This window comes from Phytophthora cinnamomi (genome assembly GCF_018691715.1).
Source record: "Phytophthora cinnamomi strain GKB4 chromosome Unknown Contig68, whole genome shotgun sequence".
NCBI classification, from domain to species: Eukaryota; Oomycota; class Peronosporomycetes; order Peronosporales; family Peronosporaceae; genus Phytophthora; species Phytophthora cinnamomi.
The window spans coordinates 740,184-765,672 of record NW_027151001.1 but is presented as its reverse complement, the minus strand read 5'-3'; positions in this window follow the sequence as shown (position 1 = coordinate 765,672).

Sequence of the window (25,489 nt, the reverse complement as noted above, 5' to 3'; positions counted from 1 at the left end):
AAAGGTGAAGGGAGGAAACAGCAGATGCATGTTTTTTTCTTGTGGAGCCCAGGCCAACTTCAACTCTGAAGGTAACGGCTCAGACTCGCAATGTTGAACTCGGCGCACCACCTGAATCGGCGTATGGTTTGTGGCTCATGCGAAGACGTAGAATGACCTCACATTTATTATCGGGCCTAGGACGGGTTGATCCGCACGTACATTGTGATATGCCCGCCTTCCGACGATCGCGGGATCCACATCAAGAGCGAACCACCTCCCTTACCGGGCAAACCTAAAATGCCCGGGCGCCAACGATCCAGATACAACGTTTTGTCCTCTAGCTGTGGGAACGTGGAGTCCCACCGTGGGACTCCCACGTCACCGTGTCGCCAGCACCCACGTCGACTTTGGTGAAGCCGTCGCCGCCACTATGGACGACCACAGGCACATCTTTCGTGTCGGCGCTCTCGAAAGTGAGACGCACAACGCCGTCACCCGAGTGCGTGTACGACCCGTAGCTTCCCGCGAAAGCTTCATCCACCGTTGTGAGTCCCAACGTGCCGAACAGCGTCCCGTCGTCGATCTCCCCCACATAAGCTGTGGGCCCGCATATAGGTTGCACGAATTGCGAAGCCATGTATACTATACCAGTGGACGCCTACCTAATATAGCTTAGTCGAGCGGCTTATCTGCACCGACTTAAAAAAGATATATGTCGTGTTATCGCAAAAATCTCCACACCTGCACAGGACGCCGAGATGATCTGCCAAGAAGACACGGCACAGGCGATGTGAAATCGATTCATCGATAAGCAGACGAACCGAGAGTACTCTAACTACATATTTGCTCGTGCTGAGTGCTACTCTAATGTGCATACATCGGAGAAAAGCATGAATCAGTGGTTGCGTGAGATGGAGTCGCTGCGCCGGCAGCTGCTTCACTACGGCAAACGCGTGACTGATGATGACTATGCGGAAACGCTTTTGGGCTCATAACCTGAGGGTATGCTGGGGTCATTAATCTCTGGTTCGTCCTCCCCCACAGGTACAGGCAGATTTCTTAGTGCCTGCGGAGTAGCAACGGGCCGGCAGTCTTCCATGTCAAAGCGCTTCAACATTTTGTCAATGTAGCCACGTTGTGACATCCGCAGTGCCTCGCCAGGAGCATAAGAAACCGTCATATGCAATAAATCAGTAACAGGAACCACCTCCACCTAGATGGCCAGTGAAGACTCGGACGTGCTGCTGCTGCTTACAGACGCCTTCGTGAAGCAAGGCGAGGCGCTGCACGAGGCTCGCCGTGAGGTCTTCCGCCTCCTGGTCGACGAGGCATGGAAGGTGGCGATGCGCAGCCGCCATTACCTCACGACTCAATGTTTGGACGTGCCCTGTGACTCTGCGTGGATGGTGCTGTACAGATACGGGAGTGACATCAACTTCCTAAACGCTACCAGCCTTACAAAGTACGTTGCACTGCAGCTGTGTTGCCTCAAGCACGTTTATTAACAGTACATGAATGCTATAGATCTTCGTTTCACCAGCTACTCCGCCGATTCACTAGCTACTACTACATCCCCCGCGCTCGCTCGAGGGGCCGGCCGCTCAGGCTTCGATACCACCACCAGGTGTTAGGGTTGGTCCTGTGCTTATATGTTGGCTCGATGGAGCTGAGCATTTTGAGCATGCTGTTCGGTGTGTTGAGGTTAGGGCTCGTCACACAGCCCTAGCCAAAGTACCGTGTGGACCCTTTATTCTAATACTGAAAGGACACGCGCAGTACAGTGACTCTAAACTTTGATATTCAACGTCAAATGGTTGGTAGGCACGATATTTATCTGTGTTTTAGGCAACCACATACTTCTCTCGAATGAGCAGCAAGACTAGCTCCCTGCTCCATAACTTACTTAATCTCACTCCTCCTTTTACCGTCTTTTCTACAAGTCCTTCTCTCAAGCGCTAAAGCCTGCTACATTAACAGGTCATGAGTCCCAGCCAAGTCTCGAGTGACGACTTCCCCCGACTTACCGGGTCAAGAAATTTCGACGTGTGGAAGACCCGAGTGACGGCATCGCTTGATGGCAAGCACCTCCTCGGCTTCGTCACCAAGAAGGACTACGACGGAGTGAGCGATGACGACGACGAAGATGAAGATGGTTCGTCAGACAACGCCGACATGTCCGACGTCGAAGACCCTCCCAAGGCTTCTAATCCTGTCGACTACGACTCTCAAGCCGTCGACTATGAGTCAAGCTCCGAGGAGGACGAAGCGGCCAGCGACGAGGACGGCAAGACAAAGTCGACACCCAGCCCACCCTCACCGATACGCTCGTTTTCGCAGCGGAAATCGCAGCGCCGAGCCAAGAAAGAGAGACCTGCACCGTTGTCATCCCGGCGCTTGCGCCGCATGGAAGCACAAACCAAGGCCTTCCTGATGAAGACTATGGACGACACGCACATCCGTCTTGTCAAGAACCTTCACTCGGCTTACGCCATTTTTCAAGCCATCTGCAAGAAGTACGAGGGAGCCGCGTTCCATGGCGACCCATACTTCATCCAGCACTTCCTCATGGAAACCAAGTACGAGGAAGGGAGTGATGTGAACGAGTTTTTCCTCGTTCTCGAAGACGCGATGAGAGCCGCGTCCAAGGCGACCGAATCGGTCCTCACGGATGGACAGAAGTCACTGTACCTGTTCCACTCCATGTCAGCGTCGTGGAAGGACGATCTGCGCATCTGGAAAGGAAATCGGAAGTACATCCCGTGCGATGAACTCAAGATGAGCATCGAGAATAAAGTCCGCAAGATGGAGGCGCAAACGCGCTACTCTCTGGCGAAGGGTACTCCTGAAAGTCGAAGAACCAAGGATGAACGTGCACTTATTGCATCAGAGCAACCCACATCACGTGGTACGTCCTACGGCGAAGTATGCAGCTACTGCCAAAAGCCATATCATCACATTCGACTATGCCGTGGGTTGCAGAAGGATCTCCGCGATGGCACTGTCAAGGCGGGCACCGCTCTACCAGCGAATTTCGAGTTTCGCGGCGGAAATCTTCGCAGGTCCCACCCTTACGAACGACGTGACAACAATTCGGGTCGTGGCCGTGGATCATGGCAGAAAGGCAGCCGAGGTCGGAACAACGGCGGTCGTGGCAGCTACAACCGTGGCGCCAACGACAAGAGACAACAACTGCCTCGCCGTGGAGAAGGAGGCTACAGCCAAACTCGCCGTGATGAGGCTCGTATTGCGGTTGCCACTGTAATCAAGCCGGCACCACCTGCCATCAGCCTCACCGCTCAAGCCAGCGCTAGCTTCGACTCCAACTGGACCATCGATTCAGGGTGCACGAGTCATGTCACTCAGCATGCTGAATGGTTCATCTCGAAGAATCCTGCCTCCGGTTTCATCACCGTCGGCGGAAAATCCGAGATTCCAATTGAAGGAACCGGCGATGTCGTACTCCAAGTCACCGATTCAAAGGGACAACACCGCCAACTCACGCTGCGCGACGTGCTCTACGCACCTCAACTGAAGTTCAACCTTTTATCGGTTCCTGCAGCAGTGGATCATGACTTCCGCTTCACATTCCAGCGCGCCGTATGCACGGTGCAGTCGGACCATAGGTTCAATGTCAAGGCAAAGAAGTCTACCAGTGCCAAGCTGTACCAGTTCACGGCCTCGCCGATCAAAAAGCAAGAAGTCCATGTGGCCATGTCAGGTAAGCCCACTGCTATTATGCTCTTGCACAAACGCCTAGGTCATCCTAACTTTCGTGTCTTACAGGCGCTGACTAAGGACCAGGCGCTAAAGGGACTCGAAGACACAGCCGTAGTTCCCCGAGACAATTTCTTTTGTTCTGCTTGCACTTATGCGAAGTCACACCGCAATGCATTTCATTCCAATATACATGTTGAGCGTGCTACCATGCCTCTACATAAAGTTCATTCTGACATTTGTGTACCGCTACCTGTTCCTAGTATTAGCGGGTGCCGGTACTTTGTTGTCTTTATTGATGACTTCACTCGCTACATGTTCCTATACCCTATCAAAGCACGGAGTCAGCTATACTCCTGCTACGAAAACTTCCGGATGAAAGCTTTGAATATCTTCCGCTCAGACATTCATCTTCTTGAGTATACAGGCCCCTCAGAAGATAAGGATATTCGGGTACTTCAAGCCGATAATGCCAAGGAATATGAAAAACTTGGTCGAATTATCTTTACACGGTATGGAACACATGCACAATTCACAAATGCATACACACCGCAACAGAACGGTGTAGCCGAGCGACGAAATTGCACGATCCTAGAACGCATCCGTGCTCTCCTACTCGATGCCAAACTACCTAAGATGCTTTGGGCGGAATGTGCTACTCATGTCACTACACTACTAAATATGACACCTAGCGAGAACACATATCGACGCACTCCTTACGAACTCTGGTACAACCGTAAACCCAGCGTGGAGTATCTGAAAGTATTCGGCTGTGCAGCATACGCTCACGTGAATGACATCTACAGGGACAAGCTCGATGCAAGAGCTAAGCTATGTATTTATCTGGGTATTCCCGAACATAAGAAAGGCTATCGTCTTATGGACGTAAAATCCCATGCGATCGTCTATAGTCGCGACGTGGTCTTTAATGAAACAAGTTTTCCAACGATTGGAACCGTTGAGGATACCTCCGAACCACTACCACTGCCGCTACAACTTGCCGCATTGACAGATCCAGCCCCATCGACAACTACAGACGATACACCTGTAGAGGCGGAACATACACCGCAGGTCGGACCACGTGACGAGACTATCCCACTTTCATCTGATATCGCAGCGACGCCGAAACCGCTTCCATCACTGAGAAATGCCCTTGAACGTGGCACAATAAACTATTCCTTTATATCGGAGACGCCTTCTACTCCTCCACATCGCTCAACTAAACGCCCTCGGTATGAGGATGAAATAAATCTGACTGAGCTAAATTCTAAGGAAGATTCCGAGGAAGCAGCAGAACGTATTCACTCAGTTCTCAGCCTACTTGCTATCCGCTACGTGCCGGAACCCAAAACATATAAAGCAGCAATGGCATCTTCATACGCGAGAGAATGGCGAACAGAAGCCGAATCCGAATACCAGTCCCTTACGAAAAATAAGACGTGGGTCCTTGTCCCTCCGCCGAAAGGCCGGCGAGTTCTCCAAAACCGCTGGGTCTTTGTTGTCAAGTATACTGGCGCTGGCGAGATAGATGGATTCAAGGCCCGCCTTGTTATCAAAGGGTTTTTACAACAGTATGGTATTGACTACGACGAGATATTTTCTCCTGTCGTACGGATGGAAGTGCTTCGCCTTCTCCTTATCATAGCTGCGCTTCTTGATTATGAGATCCATCAGATGGATGTTAAAACTGCCTTTCTCAATGGCTTCCTATCTGAGGAAATATACATGGCTCAGCCGGAGAGATTCGCTGCCCCTGGTCAAGAACACTTGGTGTGCAAACTATTAAAAAGCCTCTATGGTCTTAAACAAGCACCTCGTATTTGGTATCAGACATTGTCTACTTTCCTAGAGACTCTCGGTTTTCGAAAGCTGATTGAGGATCGCTGTGTCTTTATGGCGACATTTGACGGACGGGTCTGCTACATTGCAGTCTACGTGGATGACTTGCTTATTATTGCTCCCACGGTTAACCTCGTATGTCGTATTAAATCGGCCCTGAAACAGAGATTTTCAATGACAGATTTAGGGGAGGTGAAATACATCCTCGGCTGGTCAATCGAACGAAACCGCAAAGACAAAACCATTCTCATTCATCAACGCAAGTATGCAACAAATGTCCTCGACAGGTTCAAACACCTCGTCACATACCCAACTGCAACGCCATCAGGCCGCAGCATTAAGCTCACAAAAGCCATGGAGCCCTCCACTCAAGAAGAGAGGGAGGCAATGAAAGATACTCCATACCGAGAGGTCGTTGGAAGTATCATGTACCTCATGGTTGGCACTCGCCCAGATCTAGCATTCTATATGCGCGAAGTCAGCCAATTCTTATCAAATCCTGGAATGGAACACTGGAAAGCAGTGATAAGAGGTCTAAAATACCTATCAGGCACAACAAACCAAGGTATACTGCTAGGTGGATCAACATCTATTGACGCCAGCAATCTAGCTGATCATCTGACAGCTTACACGGACTCAGACTATGCCAATTACCCTGACACTAGAAGATCAGTTGGCGGATATGTCACAATGATAGGAAAAAGTCCGATATCATGGCTATCGAGAAAGCACCACACGGTAGTGCTCTCGACTACGGAAGCAGAGTATATCGCATTATGTCATTGCATGCAAGAAGTCATATTTCTTAAACTACTACTCAAAGAGCTTGGGTTTTCTACTACTAAATCGACAGTTATTATGGACTTTGGTGAAGCCGTCGCCGCCACTATGGACGACCACAATCACATCTTTCGTGTCGACGCTCTCGAAAGTGAGACGCACAACGCCGTCACCCGAGTGCGTGTATGACCCGTAGCTTCCCGCGAAAGCTTCATCCACCGTTGTGAGTCCCAACGTGCCGAACAGTGTCCCGTCGTCGATCTCCCCCACATAAGCTGTGGGCCCGCATATAGGTTGCACGAATTGCGAAGCCATGTATACTATACCAGTGGACGCCTACCTAATATAGCTTAGTCGAGCGGCTTATCTGCAGCGAGTAAGACCGACTTAAAAAAGATATATGTCGTGTTATCGCAAAAATCTCCACACCTGCACAGGACGCCGAGATGATCTGCCAAGAAGACACGGCACAGGCGATGTGAAATCGATTCATCGATAAGCAGACGAACCGAGAGTACTCTAACTACATATTTGCTCGTGCTGAGTGCTACTCTAATGTGCATACATCGGAGAAAAGCATGAATCAGTGGTTGCGTGAGATGGAGTCGCTGCGCCGGCAGCTGCTTCACTACGGCAAACGCGTGACTGATGATGACTATGCGGAAACGCTTTTGGGCTCATAACCTGAGGGTATGCTGGGGTCATTAATCTCTGGTTCGTCCTCCCCACAGGTACAGGCAGATTTCTTAGTGCCTGCGGAGTAGCAACGGGCCGGCAGTCTTCCATGTCAAAGCGCTTCAACATTTTGTCAATGTAGCCACGTTGTGACATCCGCAGTGCCTCGCCAGGAGCATAAGAAACCGTCATATGCAATAAATCAGTAACAGGAACCACCTCCACCTAGATGGCCAGTGAAGACTCGGACGTGCTGCTGCTGCTTACAGACGCCTTCGTGAAGCAAGGCGAGGCGCTGCACGAGGCTCGCCGTGAGGTCTTCCGCCTCCTGGTCGACGAGGCATGGAAGGTGGCGATGCGCAGCCGCCATTACCTCACGACTCAATGTTTGGACGTGCCCTGTGACTCTGCGTGGATGGTGCTGTACAGATACGGGAGTGACATCAACTTCCTAAACGCTACCAGCCTTACAAAGTACGTTGCACTGCAGCTGTGTTGCCTCAAGCACGTTTATTAACAGTACATGAATGCTATAGATCTTCGTTTCACCAGCTACTCCGCCGATTCACTAGCTACTACTACATCCCCCGCGCTCGCTCGAGGGGCCGGCCGCTCAGGCTTCGATACCACCACCAGGTGTTAGGGTTGGTCCTGTGCTTATATGTTGGCTCGATGGAGCTGAGCATTTTGAGCATGCTGTTCGGTGTGTTGAGGTTAGGGCTCGTCACACAGCCCTAGCCAAAGTACCGTGTGGACCCTTTATTCTAATACTGAAAGGACACGCGCAGTACAGTGACTCTAAACTTTGATATTCAACGTCAAATGGTTGGTAGGCACGATATTTATCTGTGTTTTAGGCAACCACATACTTCTCTCGAATGAGCAGCAAGACTAGCTCCCTGCTCCATAACTTACTTAATCTCACTCCTCCTTTTACCGTCTTTTCTACAAGTCCTTCTCTCAAGCGCTAAAGCCTGCTACATTAACACGGTGTAACGGGGTTACACACAAATACTTGTGCGTGACAATAGTCACTTATGGTTTTAACAGATAAGATATCTGTTAAAGTTTTAGATACTTCCTCACCTTGGTGTAAGTCACACCAATGGATACATTGAAGTGGGCCACCACAATGAGTGGTCCACACCTACCCAAAGATCCTATTGGTAGAAAGCAGCATCTTTCTACCAATTAGAGACGTGCATATTGGCGGGGCTCTGACAGCCAGCCGCTGTCAACCCCTTTCATAAATGATAAATAATTTTAGCAGATTTAGGAGGAAGATCAATTTACAAATAATACAGTTCTCATTTTACCTACAGTGCTGGCGGATAGTATACTGCCACCCCGATTTTTTGCTTTATTTTATCCAATACGAGGCGTTTTGCGACGCGCTTTTGTCCAATCGAAAGAGCGCTCTAATACGAAGCGAATGCCACTCGATTCAGCTCACTCCGTTTCTTGCTCACTGCGCAACCGCAATTAAACGCCTCACTCGCTTGGCAGTGCTGGCGGTTAGTATACTGCCGGTGCGTATTTTACTGATATGGAGGCGTTGCTTTCCCATGCGCTTCTAGCCCTGTGATCAGGAATTAAATGTGCATATGCTACTGTATTGTTTGTCAAGTATTCGTGTTAGCAGCATGCCCAGGGGGACCAAACTTACCGAAGAAGAGCAACACCGGATAATGGCCTTCTCTGAGGCGGGACTGAGCGAAAGAGCTATAGCGACACGTGTGCAGCGTTCTAGACCCGTTGTACACACCTTCCTATCTGATCCAGAGGGCTACACCAAGGTTAAACGATCGGCAAGACCCAAAAAGCTCACGCCGAAGGCACGTCGCCGGCTGCTTCGTGAAGCTTTGAAGGGTCAACTCAGCTCTGCGGAGCTCAAAATGGCGCTGGAGCTACCTGTAAGTGCGCGGCGGATCCGTGAAATCCTTCAGGAGGATCCTAACATGAACTACGGGAAGCGTAAAGCTTCGCCTGTGTTGACTAAGAAGCACAAGGAGGCTCGTCTCACGTGGGCCCGAGCTAAGGTGACCTGGGACGTGACAAAATGGGGAAACTGCGTCTTTTCAGACGAAAAGAAGTTCAATCTGGACGGGCCAGACTGCATGCAGTACTATTGGCACGATTTGCGCCGCGAACTCGAGATCTACTCTACTCGCCAAAGTGGCGGAGGAAGTGTCATGGTTTGGGCTGCATTTTGTGCTAGCGGTAAGTCTGAATTAGTGATTTTAGAGGGAAATCAAAACAGTGAGCGGTACATCTATACTCTCTCAGAGTATTTGCTGCTGTTCATTGACCGAGTGTACGGCCGAGAGTATGTCTTTCAACAGGACAACGCCTCAATCCATACTTCAGGGGCCACGAAGGAGTACCTGAAGGAGGAAAACGTGGACGTGATGGACCGGCCAGCGAAGTCGCCCGACCTGAACCCCATACAGAATATGTGGGGGTCCTGGCTCGTGCTGTCTACGCTCACGGACGACAATTTCAGACACGTGAAGACCTCATCGAGACGATCAAGGCATCGTGGGCTGCGATCGGGCAGGACCTCATCACAAAACTGGTTGAGTCTATGCCAAAGAGGTGCATCGCTACGCTGGAGCTCCACGGGGCTAAGACCAAGTACTGAGTGCAATTCAAGCGTCAAACAACCAGTACAAGTCGCGCAAACCGAACTGGCAGTATTGTAACCGCCAGGTACGTCCACTTCAACATCAACATTTTTACGGTTGCATCGCAAGTACGTGTCAGATTGAAATGAATCGAGTAGCGTTCGCTTCGTATTAGAACGCTCTTTCGATTGGACAAAAGCGCGTCGCAAAACGCCTCGTATTGAATAAAATAAAGCAAAAAATCGGGGTGGCAGTATACTATCCGCCAGCACTGTAACCTAAGTCACTTGGAGTCTTTATTTGATTTATATTATATTTGTGTGCTCAAGTATAATTAACTCAAGTTATTACTAAGTACTTACGCTTCCTCATACACGTAGCGCAACGTGTAAGCAAAAGTAGTGAGTCAAGTTAGACCCACTACACCTGGTAGCACTTTGTAGTCCGTCCAACGACCGACTGCTTGACGTTCGTACGAGGTGTACGAACGCGGAGCCGAGAACCACATGAGCACGGAGGTGCCCATGGAGAGCTCCAACACGCCTGCAACGCATGTTGCACGCTTACTGCCCCCACCTGTCCGACCAAGAGTGGGAAGCCCTTCAACGACTGTCAACAGTCATAGGAGAAGCAGCGATAGCTACGATGCTGCGTACGCTATCGTCGACGGAGCAACATGGTGTTGGTCTAGGATTCATCATGAAGGAGCAGCGTGATGCTGCTTCCTCAGTCAGGGACGACACCGCGTGCTCAATCATTGAAATTGAGCGTAAGCAATTACGTGGGAAGAGAGGGCGAGCCTCTCCTCCGGTGGCTTGTCGAGCTCGACACAGCCATAGCGGCTCGACGCATCGTCGACCCGCTGTCGAAGGTCGCGTTCGCCATGTCCTGCCTTGGCGGACGCGCAAGGAGTTGGACGTATGGGCGCCGACTCTCCGATCCTACGTGCTTCAGCACGTACGAAGTATTCAAAGAGGAGCTCAGACAAGCATTTGAGGCCCCTCAAAACGAGTTCCGGTCGAGGGCGGAGTTCCTCGACCTTCAGCAGGGTAAGCATGACGTTCATGCTTACGCGCAGCGCGCACGATACTTGGTCTCAAATATCGCGACCGATCCAATTGACGAGGCGACTAAGGTCGTCACGTTCATGAAAGGACTTAGAGATGGGCCCGTGAAGACCTATCTCTTCCGAGAGCACCCGAGTACTCTCGAAGCTGCAATCACCCTTGCCATGCAAGAAGAGTTTAGCCTGCGGCAGGCTAAACTCCATGTAAATGTACCGAGGCCGCAACCGCGCCCGGTAGCGAGGACGGGAGGTCCGGAACCAATGGACCTCTCGAACGCAAAAACTGCTGGTTACCAGCAGCAGGGAGGTGATGTGCGATGCTTCCGTTGTGGAAGGATCGGTCACTTTGCACGGGAGTGCACAGTTTATATGCCCCCTGGAGGAGGCCGTCGTGGCGATGCTAGGCATCGCCGCGGACCAACAAAAAACGCGAACATCCAGTAGGCGCGGGGCGCCCTACTGGTAATGCGGTCACGCGTGCCAACATCGGGCGCGCGATGCTGAGGACTGCAGTCCCCAGTGAGACTAGCTCTCGCTGCAAGGAACAAGATGACAGGCCGAACCTAGTCATCTTGAAGGTTTACTCGAAGAGAGCGAGTGACTCTCTTCGAGCTTTGGTAGATTCAGGCTCGTCGAACAACTTTATCCGACTACGAAGCCTGCCGAGACTTGACTTCGAGGAGGTAAATGTACCTCGAAGTCTTCTGGAAGTGCGACTGGCAACAGGTGCCATCGTGACGACCGAGAAGCGCGTCGTGAACATGCGCTTCTCGTACAAACAACGAGTGTTTGTCGAACCCTTTACCGTCCTAGACCTGGACGATAAGTTCGACGTGGTAAGGGGTATGCCGTGGCTTGCACGGCATGATCCGGTGATAGACTGGAAGAAGCGCACGCTCGTGCGCTTCGGTCGCGACAGTGGAACAGAGAGCGATGGCCCTGTTACCGCAGCGCACGCACCAGCAGGTGCGCGCGGCTTACCAGTCGAGACAGCGCTTAATGCTGCTGTCCCGGAGTGCCCAGGAAGTGCGCGAGGGCGCGCACAAGTGAGACCAACGTCGGCAATGCTGCCGACGTCAGGAGAAAAAGAAGTGCTGGTTCCGGGAACCAACACCCACGTTCAAGCGTGTAAGGGACAGTCCCTGACCCGAAGCGGTCAGGTCGACGACGACTCGTCATCTCCGGTAGCCGACGCACCCTCGGTGATGAGGGGCTCCGCCAATGAATGGCGTCGAGGTGACAAAGGCGTGTCGACTCCGGTAGTTGACGCTGCAAACAGTGCGAACGGTTGCAAACGTACCGCACTGACGCAATTTGCATGCTGTCGTGCAGCCGGGCTGCACGACGAAGCGCTATGCGATCAAGCCGGGCTTGATACCGCGCGCCCGCGGACAGGGTCCGCCGGCGAACAACTGTCCACGGCCGGGCCTGGACCAGAAGAACAACTTTGCGGAGCCCGGCTCCGCACAACAAGAAGACGGCGCATGCGAAAAACACTGCGCAAGTCTCGGTCCGGAACCGAGACGCCACGAGAACCGCCTGCTAAGCAGACTGAGGCGGTGACGCCGGACGTCGAGACGCTAAGCGTCTTGGCGCGCACCGATGCTGGATTCCAGTATCGTGAAATGGAACTCGCTAATCCTCCGACGACGGCGTCGTAGTTGACTTCGCTTCCAGACATGAGCTGGAATTGCTTCACGCGCGACTTGCACGATGGACGCATCGAGCAGGTCTGCGTTCTTTCGAACAGCGAAAGAACGGAGAGCGAGAGCGAAGAGCTGAGACAGTTCTTCATGGGAAGTACCACTGAGAGCAAAGACACTCTCAGTGCGAAGACGAAGCGAGAGCGCTTCGAGGAACAAGGTTGGGACTCGCTGAAGTCGAGTCCCTATTACGAATTATTGAGGGAGTACAAAAACGTACTCCCGGAAGAGATCCCTGCGGAGCTTCCGCACGATAAGGGCATTCAGCACGAGATTGATCTCGTGCCGGGCACGAAGTACTGTGTCACGCGGCAGTGGCCACTGCCGCGAGAGCAAGTAAAAGCGATCGACGACTTCTTTGAAAGTCGTCGCAAAGCAGGACAAGTGCGGGAATCAAAGTCCCCGCACAGTGCTCCGACGTTCTGTGTCAAAAAGCCACAGGGCGGATGGCGCATCGTTCATGCGTATAACAAGCTCCGAACCTGAAGAAGTGTATCTTCGGGGCGAGCGAGATACCCGTCCTCGGGTGTCTCGTAGGGAAGAATGGTGTTCGCCCTGACCCGGAAAAGGTCAGAGTGATCAATGAATGGCCAACGCCTTCAAGTGTCAAGGAACGGAGGCAGTTCCTTGGCTTGGCCACGTACTTGTGCAAGTACGTGGAGGATTACGCGGGCAAGATCCGCCCGCTGTCACAGCTTCTTAAGAAGGAAGCTGTGTGGAATTGGACAACCGATTGCCAAAAGGCATTCGATGCAGTCAAGCGGGGCTTGAATGAGGCACCGATCTTGGCAGTGGCTGACCAAGATCGTCCATTCCACGTCGTATGTGACGCATCCGACTTCGCGATCGGATGTGCGCTAATGCAGCACGATCATGAGGGCCGTGATCGTGTCGTCTACTACCAATCGCGTCAGCTGAAGCCAGCTGAGCGCAACTATCCGGTGCATGACAAGGAACTCCTTGCCATGAAGTACACACTCGCAAAGTTCCGAGTGCATTTGCTTGGAAGTAGACCGTTTGTGGTCTACACCGACCATGCATCACTGTGCACTGCAGTGAAGTCACCACACATATCACAAAAGAATGGCGAGATGGCTCTCATTCTTTGCGGAGTATAACTTCCGGGTCGAATACAAACCCGGAAGGTTGAATGTAGTGGCCGACGCGTCATCACGTCGGCCGGACTACGCAGAAGCTGCTGACGTCAATGCCATTGACGTCATGCGATCGAGCAAACCCACGTCGTCTCTGTTGGATGACGTGAAAGCCGTGTACGCGCACGACGCGGACGCGAAACTCTGCCGGCCTATGGCACAGCACCTTCTGGCAAGGCTCGTCAGAAGCTGCCCAAGCACCTTCGTGCGCGTGCACACCGCTTTCGAGTGCACGACGTATTACTGCTCTACAATGCAGTCGACGACAACGCGGATCGCGTTGTCGTGCCGAATGATCATGACCTGCGACTCAGGATCATGTACGAATATCATGATGCCCCGACTGCGGGACATCTCGGACGTGCGAATACATACGTCCTTCTCACGCGACTTCTACAGGCACCGCCAGTATAAGTGGGTGCGCAAGTCCATCCGTGCTTGCGAGGTATGCCAACGCGTAAAACCTGCGCCATTCGCGCAGGCTCCTATATTAATCACTATCGACTCCGTCGGAGTGTTTGTAGTGGGTCTAACTTGACTCACTACTTTTGCTTACAAGTTGCGCTACGTGTATGAGGAAGCGTAAGTACTGGGTAATTACTTGAGTTAATTATACTTGAGTACACAAATATAATATAAATCAAATAAAGACGCCAAGTGACTTAGATTAGGTAAAATGAGAACTGTATTGTTTGTAAATTGATCTTCCTCCTAAATCTGCTAAAACTGTTTATCATCTATGAAAGGGGTTGACAGCGGCTGGTGTCAGAGCCCCGCCAATATGCACGTCTCTAATTGGTAGAAAGATGCTGCTTTCTACCAATAGGATCTTTGGGTAGGTGTGGACCACTCATTGTGGTGGCCCACTTCAATGTATCCATTGGTGTGACTTACACCAAGGTGAGGAAGTATCTAAAACTTTTAACAGATATCCTATCTGTGAAATTCTCAAGTGGCTTGTAGCCACTTGTACGTGTAACCCCGTTACACCATCCCCCCCTTAAGGTTAGACGCGCGGGGTCTCCGCACGTCAATCTTCTGAATTGACCATTCGTCAGTTCTCCGCGTTTGGAGAAGAAATCCGCGCTCATTCAACGATGAGCGCGCCTCAAGAAAAGAAGACTCCTAAGTCGGTGGAGAGTCATCTCTCCATCGATGACTACTTCGAACGCCGAAAGGTGAAGTATGGCGACGTCGTAGACTTCGACGACGACGATGAAGACATGGTGGATGCGGAGGACGCGTCCTCAAAGCGCAAGGACTCAGTGTCGAGCGAATCGCTCGATCCTCACGCTAAGAACATTCGCCCGCGTGAAGGGGACGAATCGGACGCTTCGAGTTCGAAGCGTTCGCGAACTGAGAGTGACACCCCACTCGCAACTGTTGGGGCTCTCAGTTCTCCGCGTGATTCCAAAGCTCAAGGCTCTCCGCGCGCTGCGCCTGCAGCGCGTGATCCATGGATGCTGTCCGCGTCCGAGATCACGGACCGGTATGGGAACTCAGTACCTCCGAATGAGGTCTCGTTATACGTATGCAGCGCCATCAAGGATGACGCCGTGGCTGCCGAGCTGCACTTTGATGTGGAAACGCACCAAAGGCGCGATTATTACATCGGACTCTTCCATGAGCTCCGATGGTTTCAAAGCAAGAAGACATCTTCTCGCAGCAAAGTGCCCGAGTGGCAGGCACTTTGTCAAAGTTGGAACGCCTTTGTTGAAAACTTCAACAAGAGGCCGAGTGCTTACCGTGATCGGATTAAGCAAGCGCGTGATCGCTTCGAGACGTACTCGAAGCGTGGAAAGTTGGAGCAACTTCATGTTGCTGCTGAGGAGGCAAATGTGCCGTGCGCTGTGCCCGAGGGCTTTCAGTGCACGAAGTGCTTCCCAGGTGCGGTCCGCTTGAGCGACCGCGACCTGAACGGGTACACGTCGTTTCGTGTGCCCGAGAGTCTCAAAGAGCTCCGTGCTAAGTTCTTAGCACGTGAGGGTTCGGGCGCTAGCGATGATCGCAGCGCTCGTGTTACTTCCGCTGCGCCAGCGCGTACTGCTCTTCGTACGCCCTCACCATTTCCGGAACGTCCTCCAGCAAGACGTTCCGCGGCTCCCATGTATCTTGATGGGGAGGAAATCCTCTCCAACGAATACGAAAACGAGCCCCTTGAGGGTTCGTTTTCGGGATACTATGGTCAACAATCCGCTCAACAATCCAGCGGGTTGAGCCGCGGGCGTCACGGATCGGCGGTGGCGGGGGTGGGAACACCCCGGGTATGATCAGCCCCGGGCTGAACTGTATGCGTCTCTCCACGACCGGGTGACCGCCGTGGAGCGTCTGCAGGGCGCTGAGTTCGCCACCCTGAAGCAGGAGCTGGCGAACCAGAAGGCTCAAGTCAGGGCGGTCTCGCAGACCGCCTCGAATATCCTGGTCGAGTTGGGGACCCAGATGAAAGGGTTGCTCCAGCGCGTCCGCGCGCTGGAGGAGAGGCTGCTCGTCGCCGAGGAAAAGGTTTCCGCTTCTGCCTCGGCTCCTGCCGAGGCTTCGGGTCAGCCGAGCTAGATGGCTCGTGCTACAGGTACGGCTTCAGCAGTCCGACGTAAAAGGTCGGATGAAGGCGCATGCTAGACGGTATGTCTAGCGTGTAAGCGTTGCCGTGCCAACACAGTGAACGGTCCGATGTAGCGCAGAGCAAACTTGCTTACTTCGAAGTCCGAAACTGCATGTTTAGGCAGGTTTTGCGTAGCTAACAAAACCAATGAACTAACTTTGATTTCAGTTGTGTTGCCTCTGCCCACATTGTCTGCGTTCAGCTTCTGTTGGCCAACAGAAGCTGCTATTGCATCTTGGCCAAACCGAATTACGGCTTGGCTTTTGGTGATGAAATTGATTGCATCTGAGCTGAACTCGTTCAGCTCGCTCTCCGCTAGAGGCCCTGCCTCTGCGTGCTTCTTTGCGGCGTCTGCGCACTGCGCAGACCCGTAGTCTTTGTACTTGTTGTTGGGGGAGTCTGCGCCCTGCGCAGACTCATGTGGTTTGTTCATTGTTGCAGCTGACACTGTGCAAGTGTCAGCGGTTTTCTCCGGCTGCTGTATTGCAGTCGTAGATCCTCCCCCACTTAAAGTCGGAGCCATCACTCCGAGTAAACTCGGCAGTCGTGGATGCCGCATGGCCTTCACGTAGAACGGTGTATGCCCGGTCGAGGCATGCGCTGAGTTATTGATGGCAAACTCTGCCATCGATAAGCACTCGCTCCAGTATTGGAACGAGTGAGCGTAGCTCTTCAACATATCGACGAGCACGCGATTCACGCGCTCGGTTTGACCGTCCGTCTGCGGATGATCCGCAGTCGACATTGAAAGCTGGCTCCCAAGAAGTGTAAACACTTCTTGCCACAGGTGCGCTGTGAAGCGCGGGTCTCTGTCCGACACGATGTCGGTCGGCATGCCATGGTGTTTGAACACCATGTTGACGAACAGACGGGCCGTCTGCTTCGCGGTCACCTCTGCCGGCACCGCAGCAAGATGTACCATCTTGCTGAAGCGGTCGACGAAGACCACAACACCGGTATTCCCTCCGTTGTCCGGGGGAAGATCAAAGATGAAGTCCAAAGACATGGACTTCCAACACTGTAACGGGGTTACACGTACAAGTGGCTACAAGCCACTTGTGAATTTCACAGATAGGATATCTGTTAAAGTTTTAGATACTTCCTCACCTTGGTGTAAGTCACACCAATGGATACATTGAAGTGGGCCACCACAATGAGTGGTCCACACCTACCCAAAGATCCTATTGGTAGAAAGCAGCATCTTTCTACCAATTAGAGACGTGCATATTGGCGGGGCTCTGACAGCCAGCCGCTGTCAACCCCTTTCATAGATGATAAACAGTTTTAGCAGATTTAGGAGGAAGATCAATTTACAAGCAATACAGTTCTCATTTTACCTAATCTAAGTCACTTGGCGTCTTTATTTGATTTATATTATATTTGTGTACTCAAGTATAATTAACTCAAGTAATTACTCCGTACTTACGCTTCCTCATACACGTAGCGCAACTTGTAAGCAAAAGTAGTGAGTCAAGTTAGACCCACTACAAACACTCCGACGGAGTCGATAGTGATTGTATAGGAGCCTGCGCGAATGGCGCAGGTTTTACGCGTTGGCATACCTCGCAAGCACGGATGGACTTGCGCACCCACTTATACTGGCGGTGCCTGTAGAAGTCGCGTGAGAAGGACGTATGTATTCGCACGTCCGAGATGTCCCGCAGTCGGGGCATCATGATATTCGTACATGATCCTGAGTCGCAGGTCATGATCATTCGGCACGACAACGCGATCCGCGTTGTCGTCGACTGCATTGTAGAGCAGTAATACGTCGTGCACTCGAAAGCGGTGTGCACGCGCACGAAGGTGCTTGGGCAGCTTCTGACGAGCCTTGCCAGAAGGTGCTGTGCCATAGGCCGGCAAGAGTTTCGCGTCCGCGTCGTGCGCGTACACGGCTTTCACGTCATCCAACAGAGACGACGTGGGTTTGCTCGATCGCATGACGTCAATGGCATTGACGTCAGCAGCTTCTGCGTAGTCCGGCCGACGTGATGACGCGTCGGCCACTACATTCAACCTTCCGGGTTTGTATTCGACCCGGAAGTTATACTCCGCAAAGAATGAGAGCCATCTCGCCATTCTTTGTGATATGTGTGGTGACTTCACTGCAGTGCACAGTGATGCATGGTCGGTGTAGACCACAAACGGTCTACTTCCAAGCAAATGCACTCGGAACTTTGCGAGTGTGTACTTCATGGCAAGGAGTTCCTTGTCATGCACCGGATAGTTGCGCTCAGCTGGCTTCAGCTGACGCGATTGGTAGTAGACGACACGATCACGGCCCTCATGATCGTGCTGCATTAGCGCACATCCGATCGCGAAGTCGGATGCGTCACATACGACGTGGAATGGACGATCTTGGTCAGCCACTGCCAAGATCGGTGCCTCATTCAAGCCCCGCTTGACTGCATCGAATGCCTTTTGGCAATCGGTTGTCCAATTCCACACAGCTTCCTTCTTAAGAAGCTGTGACAGCGGGCGGATCTTGCCCGCGTAATCCTCCACGTACTTGCACAAGTACGTGGCCAAGCCAAGGAACTGCCTCCGTTCCTTGACACTTGAAGGCGTTGGCCATTCATTGATCACTCTGACCTTTTCCGGGTCAGGGCGAACACCATTCTTCCCTACGAGACACCCGAGGACGGGTATCTCGCTCGCCCCGAAGATACACTTCTTCAGGTTCGGAGCTTGTTATACGCATGAACGATGCGCCATCCGCCCTGTGGCTTTTTTGACACAGAACGTCGGAGCACTGTGCGGGGACTTTGATTCCCGCACTTGTCCTACTTTGCGACGACTTTCAAAGAAGTCGTCGATCGCTTTTACTTGCTCTCGCGGCAGTGGCCACTGCCGCGTGACACAGTACTTCGTGCCCGGCACGAGATCAATCTCGTGCTGAATGCCCTTATCGTGCGGAAGCTCCGCGAGGGTCTCTTCCGGGAGTACGTTTTTGTACTCCCTCAATAATTCGTAATAGGGACTCGACTTCAGCGAGTCCCAACCTTGTTCCTCGAAGCGCTCTCGCTTCGTCTTCGCACTGAGAGTGTCTTTGCTCTCAGTGGTACTTCCCATGAAGAACTGTCTCAGCTCTTCGCTCTCGCTCTCCGTTCTTTCGCTGTTCGAAAGAACACAGACCTGCTCGATGCGTCCATCGTGCAAGTCGCGCGTGAAGCAATTCCAGCTCATGGCTGGAAGCGAAGTCAACTACGACGCCGTCGTCGGAGGATTAGCGAGTTCCATTTCACGATACTGGAATCCAGCATCGGTGCGCGCCAAGACGCTTAGCGTCTCGACGTCCGGCGTCACCGCCTCAGTCTGCTTAGCAGGCGGTTCTCGTGGCGTCTCGGTTCCGGACCGAGACTTGCGCAGTGTTTTTCGCATGCGCCGTCTTCTTGTTGTGCGGAGCCGGGCTCCGCAAAGTTGTTCTTCTGGTCCAGGCCCGGCCGTGGACAGTTGTTCGCCGGCGGACCCTGTCCGCGGGCGCGCGGTATCAAGCCCGGCTTGATCGCATAGCGCTTCGTCGTGCAGCCCGGCTGCACGACAGCATGCAAATTGCGTCAGTGCGGTACGTTTGCAACCGTCCGCACTGTTTGCAGCGTCAACTACCGGAGTCGACACGCCTTTGTCACCTCGACGCCATTCATTGGCGGAGCCCCTCATCACCGAGGGTGCGTCGGCTCCCGGAGCCGACGCGTCGTCGTCGACCTGACCGCTTCGGGTCAGGGACTGTGTGGTGTAGCGGGATCAGCGAAATCTGCGAGATTGCTAGATCCAACTTCCCAACAGCGCCCGGACACCGACTAACGGAGGGGGTACTCCGATGATCCGTGATCAGTGCTGAACTCCTCACCTTGTGTACCCGTCGGTAGGGCTGGCTCGTACTCCTTTGGTAACTTCTGAAGAATCCAAGTGTTGAAGTAGGAGCGTCTTGGCGAGACGCGGGGATCCGGTGGAGCAGCGCGGAAATCTTCACTCTGCTCGCGGTTCTTGGTCCAGATCAAGTGATTTCCGACTTGGATCTGGCGATCTGGATGTGGATCCGGCCGAGTGGTTGCCTTGTGGTGTGTTGTAGGCCCTTGTTGCGACTTGTTATGTCGCCCTTTGTCGTACTTTCCGCTTCCTATAGCGGGATCAGGGTAGTTGAGAATCAAGGATCACCCGGTCAAGTAGTTAACTCCGAGTGATCTGGGATCTGCACTTGTAGGGAGTTCACTAGGAAGGTTGATCTGGCCAATATATTATCAGATTATTCAACCGACACTAGATATGCTACCCAGTACCTTGCTGCTTCTTGGTGGGCCAATGTTGATCCCGATTCCAGGCGAAGGTGAAGGCACTTGCGTTGTCCAAGGAAAATTTGACTCTTTGGGGGTGAGGGCCGCTTGCTGGCGCTTGGTAGTCTTCGGGTGCGTGTGGAGCCAAATCCATTCTCCACAGCGTACGTCGAGCGGGGCCAATATGCGTTTCCCTGCCGCGAGTCCAGACCACTTGAGCACTTCCAGGCAAATTCGACTCTGATTTATGGTTATGTCCAATCCTATCCCAAAATCCTATCACCCAATCCGAACTATCTTCCCATCTGTACCCGCCGGCTCTACGGACCACCTCTTCCGTCATTGCATCGTCACTTGTTCCCTCCGTTGAGCTGTAGTCGCCAGATTACCCGCTGAGTCCCAGATCCGCCAGATCCGGATCCACCTGATTCCCAGATCCGGATCCGATTCTCAGATCCAGATCCGCCGATCTCCGAAGTGCCTTGATCTGGGTCGGTTTGCGTTGATCTGGGGTACCTGAGCTGTTGCGATCTCCTTTCCTTACTTCACGCATCTTAGCCGTCTACCGGAGGCTTGGATCCGCCCTGGTGTACGGGATCCGCCTCCCCCACATCTGCTTGATCCACGCTGATCCTAGCTGATCTTGAGTCCTTCGATCGTCACAAACTCCTTTCTCCACGTCACTCGCCATTGCCACCTCTCGGAGGCCCAGATCCGCATGGGTGGATATAGTCTGGATCTGGATCCACATGGGTACATGTAATCCGGACCCCACCGTCCCTGATCTGGGTTAACTTGTCTTGATCTGGGGTCCCTTGGCTGGCGTCTCCATCCACCGCTTTGCGTATCCTACTGTCCCTTAAACACTTGAACGTGGGTGTTGGTTCCCGGAACCAGCACTTCTTTTTCTCCTGACGTCGGCAGCATTGCCGACGTTGGTCTCACTTGTGCGCGCCCTCGCACACTTCCTGGGCACTCCGGGACAGCAGCATTAAGCGCTGTCTCGACTGGTAAGCCGCGCGCACCTGCTGGTGCGTGCGCTGCGGTAACAGGGCCATCGCTCTCTGTTCCACTGTCGCGACCGAAGCGCACGAGCGTGCGCTTCTTCCAGTCTATCACCGGATCATGCCGTGCAAGCCACGGCATACCCCTTACCACGTCGAACTTATCGTCCAGGTCTAGGACGGTAAAGGGTTCGACAAACACTCGTTGTTTGTACGAGAAGCGCATGTTCACGACGCGCTTCTCGGTCGTCACGATGGCACCTGTTGCCAGTCGCACTTCCAGAAGACTTCGAGGTACATTTACCTCCTCGAAGTCAAGTCTCGGCAGGCTTCGTAGTCGGATCAAGTTGTTCGACGAGCCTGAATCTACCAAAGCTCGAAGAGAGTCACTCGCTCTCTTCGAGTAAACCTTCAAGATGACTAGGTTCGGCCTGTCATCTTGTTCCTTGCAGCGAGAGCTAGTCTCACTGGGGACTGCAGTCCTCAGCATCGCGCGCCCGATGTTGGCACGCGTGACCGCATTACCAGTAGGGCGCCCCGCGCCTACTGGATGTTCGCGTTTTTTGTTGGTCCGCGGCGATGCCTAGCATCGCCACGACGGCCTCCTCCAGGGGGCATATAAACTGTGCACTCCCGTGCAAAGTGACCGATCCTTCCACAACGGAAGCATCGCACATCACCTCCCTGCTGCTGGTAACCAGCAGTTTTGCGTTCGAGAGGTCCATTGGTTCCGGACCTCCCGTCCTCGCTACCGGGCGCGGTTGCGGCCTCGGTACATTTACATGGAGTTTAGCCTGCCGCAGGCTAAACTCTTCTTGCATGGCAAGGGTGATTGCAGCTTCGAGAGTACTCGGGTGCTCTCGGAAGAGATAGGTCTTCACGGGCCCATCTCTAAGTCCTTTCATGAACGTGACGACCTTAGTCGCCTCGTCAATTGGATCGGTCGCGATATTTGAGACCAAGTATCGTGCGCGCTGCGCGTAAGCATGAACGTCATGCTTACCCTGCTGAAGGTCGAGGAACTCCGCCCTCGACCGGAACTCGTTTTGAGGGGCCTCAAATGCTTGTCTGAGCTCCTCTTTGAATACTTCGTACGTGCTGAAGCACGTAGGATCGGAGAGTCGGCGCCCATACGCCCAACTCCTTGCGCGTCCGCCAAGGCAGGACATGGCGAACGCGACCTTCGACAGCGGGTCGACGATGCGTCGAGCCGCTATGGCTGTGTCGAGCTCGACAAGCCACCGGAGGAGAGGCTCGCCCTCTCTTCCCACGTAATTGCTTACGCTCAATTTCAATGATTGAGCACGCGGTGTCGTCCCTGACTGAGGAAGCAGCATCACGCTGCTCCTTCATGATGAATCCTAGACCAACACCATGTTGCTCCGTCGACGATAGCGTACGCAGTATCGTAGCTATCGCTGCTTCTCCTATGACTGTTGACAGTCGTTGAAGGGCTTCCCACTCTTGATCGGACAGGTGGGGGCAGTAAGCGTGCAACATGCGTTGCAGGCGTGTTGGAGCTCTCCATGGGCACCTCCGTGCTCATGTGGTTCTCGGCTCCGCGTTCGTACACCTCGTACGAACGTCAAGCTGTCGGTCGTTGGACGGACTACAAAGTGCTACGAGGTGTAGTGGGTCTAACTTGACTCACTACTTTTGCTTACACGTTGCGCTACGTGTATGAGGAAGCGTAAGTACGGAGTAATTACTTGAGTTAATTATATTTGAATACACAAATATAATATAAATCAAATAAGACGCCAAGTGACTTAGATTAGGTAAAATGAGAACTGTATTGTTCGTAAATTGATCTTCCTCCTAAATCTGCTAAAACTGTTTATCATCTATGAAAGGGGTTGACAGCGGCTGGCTGTCAGAGCCCCGCCAATATGCACGTCTCTAATTGGTAGAAAGCAGCATCTTTCTACCAATAGGATCTTTGGGTATGTGTGGACCACTCATTGTGGTGGCCCACTTCAATGTATCCATTGGTGTGACTTACACCAAGGTGAGGAAGTATCTAAAACTTTAACAGATATCCTATCTGTGAAATTCACAAGTGGCTTGTAGCCACTTGTACGTGTAACCCCGTTACAGTGTTGGAAGTCCATGTCTTTGGACTTCATCTTTGATCTTCCCCCGGACAACGGAGGGAATACCGGTGTTGTGGTCTTCGTCGACCGCTTCAGCAAGATGGTACATCTTGCTGCGGTGCCGGCAGAGGTGACCGCGAAGCAGACGGCCCGTCTGTTCGTCAACATGGTGTTCAAACACCATGGCATGCCGACCGACATCGTGTCGGACAGAGACCCGCGCTTCACAGCGCACCTGTGGCAAGAAGTGTTTACACTTCTTGGGAGCCAGCTTTCAATGTCGACTGCGGACCATCCGCAGACGGACGGTCAAACCGAGCGCGTGAATCGCGTGCTCGTCGATATGTTGAAGAGCTACGCTCACTCGTTCCAATACTGGAGCGAGTGCTTATCGATGGCAGAGTTTGCCATCAATAACTCAGCGCATGCCTCGACCGGGCATACACCGTTCTACGTGAAGGCCATGCGGCATCCACGACTGCCGAGTTTACTCGGAGTGATGGCTCCCACTTTAAGTGGGGGAGGATCTACGACTACAATACAGCAGCCGAAGAAAATCGCTGACACTTGCACAGTGTCAGCTGCAACAACAAGGAACAAGACAACCGGAAGCGAGTGGGGTATCACTCTCAGGTAGCGAACGCTTCGAACTCGAAGCGTCCGATTCGTCCCCTTCATGCGGTCGAACGTTCTTAGCGTTGGGGTCGAGCGATTCGCTCGACACTGAGTCTTTGCGCTTTGAGGACGAGTCCTTCTCGTTCGCCATATCTTAATCGTCGTCGTCGAAGTCTACGACGTCGCCATACTTCGCCGACTGGAAGTAGTCATCGATGGAGAGATGACTCTCCACCGACTTCGGGTTCTTCTTCTCTTGGGGCGCGCTCATCGTTGAATGAGCGCGGGTTTCTTCTCCAAACGCGGAGAACTGATGAATGGTCAATCCCGAGATTGACGTGCGGGGACCCCGCGCGTCTAACCTTAAGGGGGGGGGATGGTGTAACGGGGTTACACGCACAAGTGGCTACAAGCCACTTGTGAATTTCACAGAAAAGGTATCTGTTAAAAGTTTTAGATATTTCCTCACCTTGGTGTAAGTCACACCAATGGATACATTGAAGTGGGCCACCACAATGAGTGGTCCACACATACCCAAAAGATCCTATTGGTAGAAAGCAGCATCTTTCTACCAATCAGAGACATGCATATTAGCGGGGCTCTGACAGCCAGCCGCTGTCAACCCCTTTCATAGATGATAAACAGTTTTAGCAGATTTAGGAGGAAGATCAATTTACGAACAATACAGTTCTCATTTTACCTTAAACTACCTACTTGGAATCTTTATTTGATGTAAATTATACTTGTGGACTCAAGAATAATTAATTCAAATTATTAATAAACTCCTATGCTTTCTCATACACGTAGCGCGACGTGTAAGCCAAAGTAGTGAGCCAAAGTAGGCCTACCACAAAAGCAAAAAGAGAACTGTATTGATTCTAAAATGAACTTCCTTCAAAATATCTAAAAGGGATTGTCAGCGGCTGGCTGGCAGAGCCCCATCAATATGCACGTCACTGATTGGTATGGTGTAACTTACACCAAGGTGAGGAAGTATCCAAAACTTCTAACAGACATTTTATCTGTTAGAACCACAAGTGGCTTGTATCCATCTGTGCGTGTAACCCTGTTACACTTGGTGTCAAACTGGTCGCTTAGATCAGCGTCGATCTCGCAACAGCAGGAAACGGTACGCTTCCTGTTGTTGTTGCTGTTGTTGGTGGTGGTGGCGGTGGCGGTGGTGTTGAGGCTCATGATAAGCAGAGGGGGGGGGTGAGCAGGAATGGCGATGCGTACAAGGATGCATGCGCTAGGGCCACGAACCCCTCTAGATTGCTTCAGGGCAGGCTTCACAAGCATTTGTGCTATCAGTTCTGCCGTGAGACGCCCGCTTAATCGTGTGTAGCGCTCGACATCATCCGATC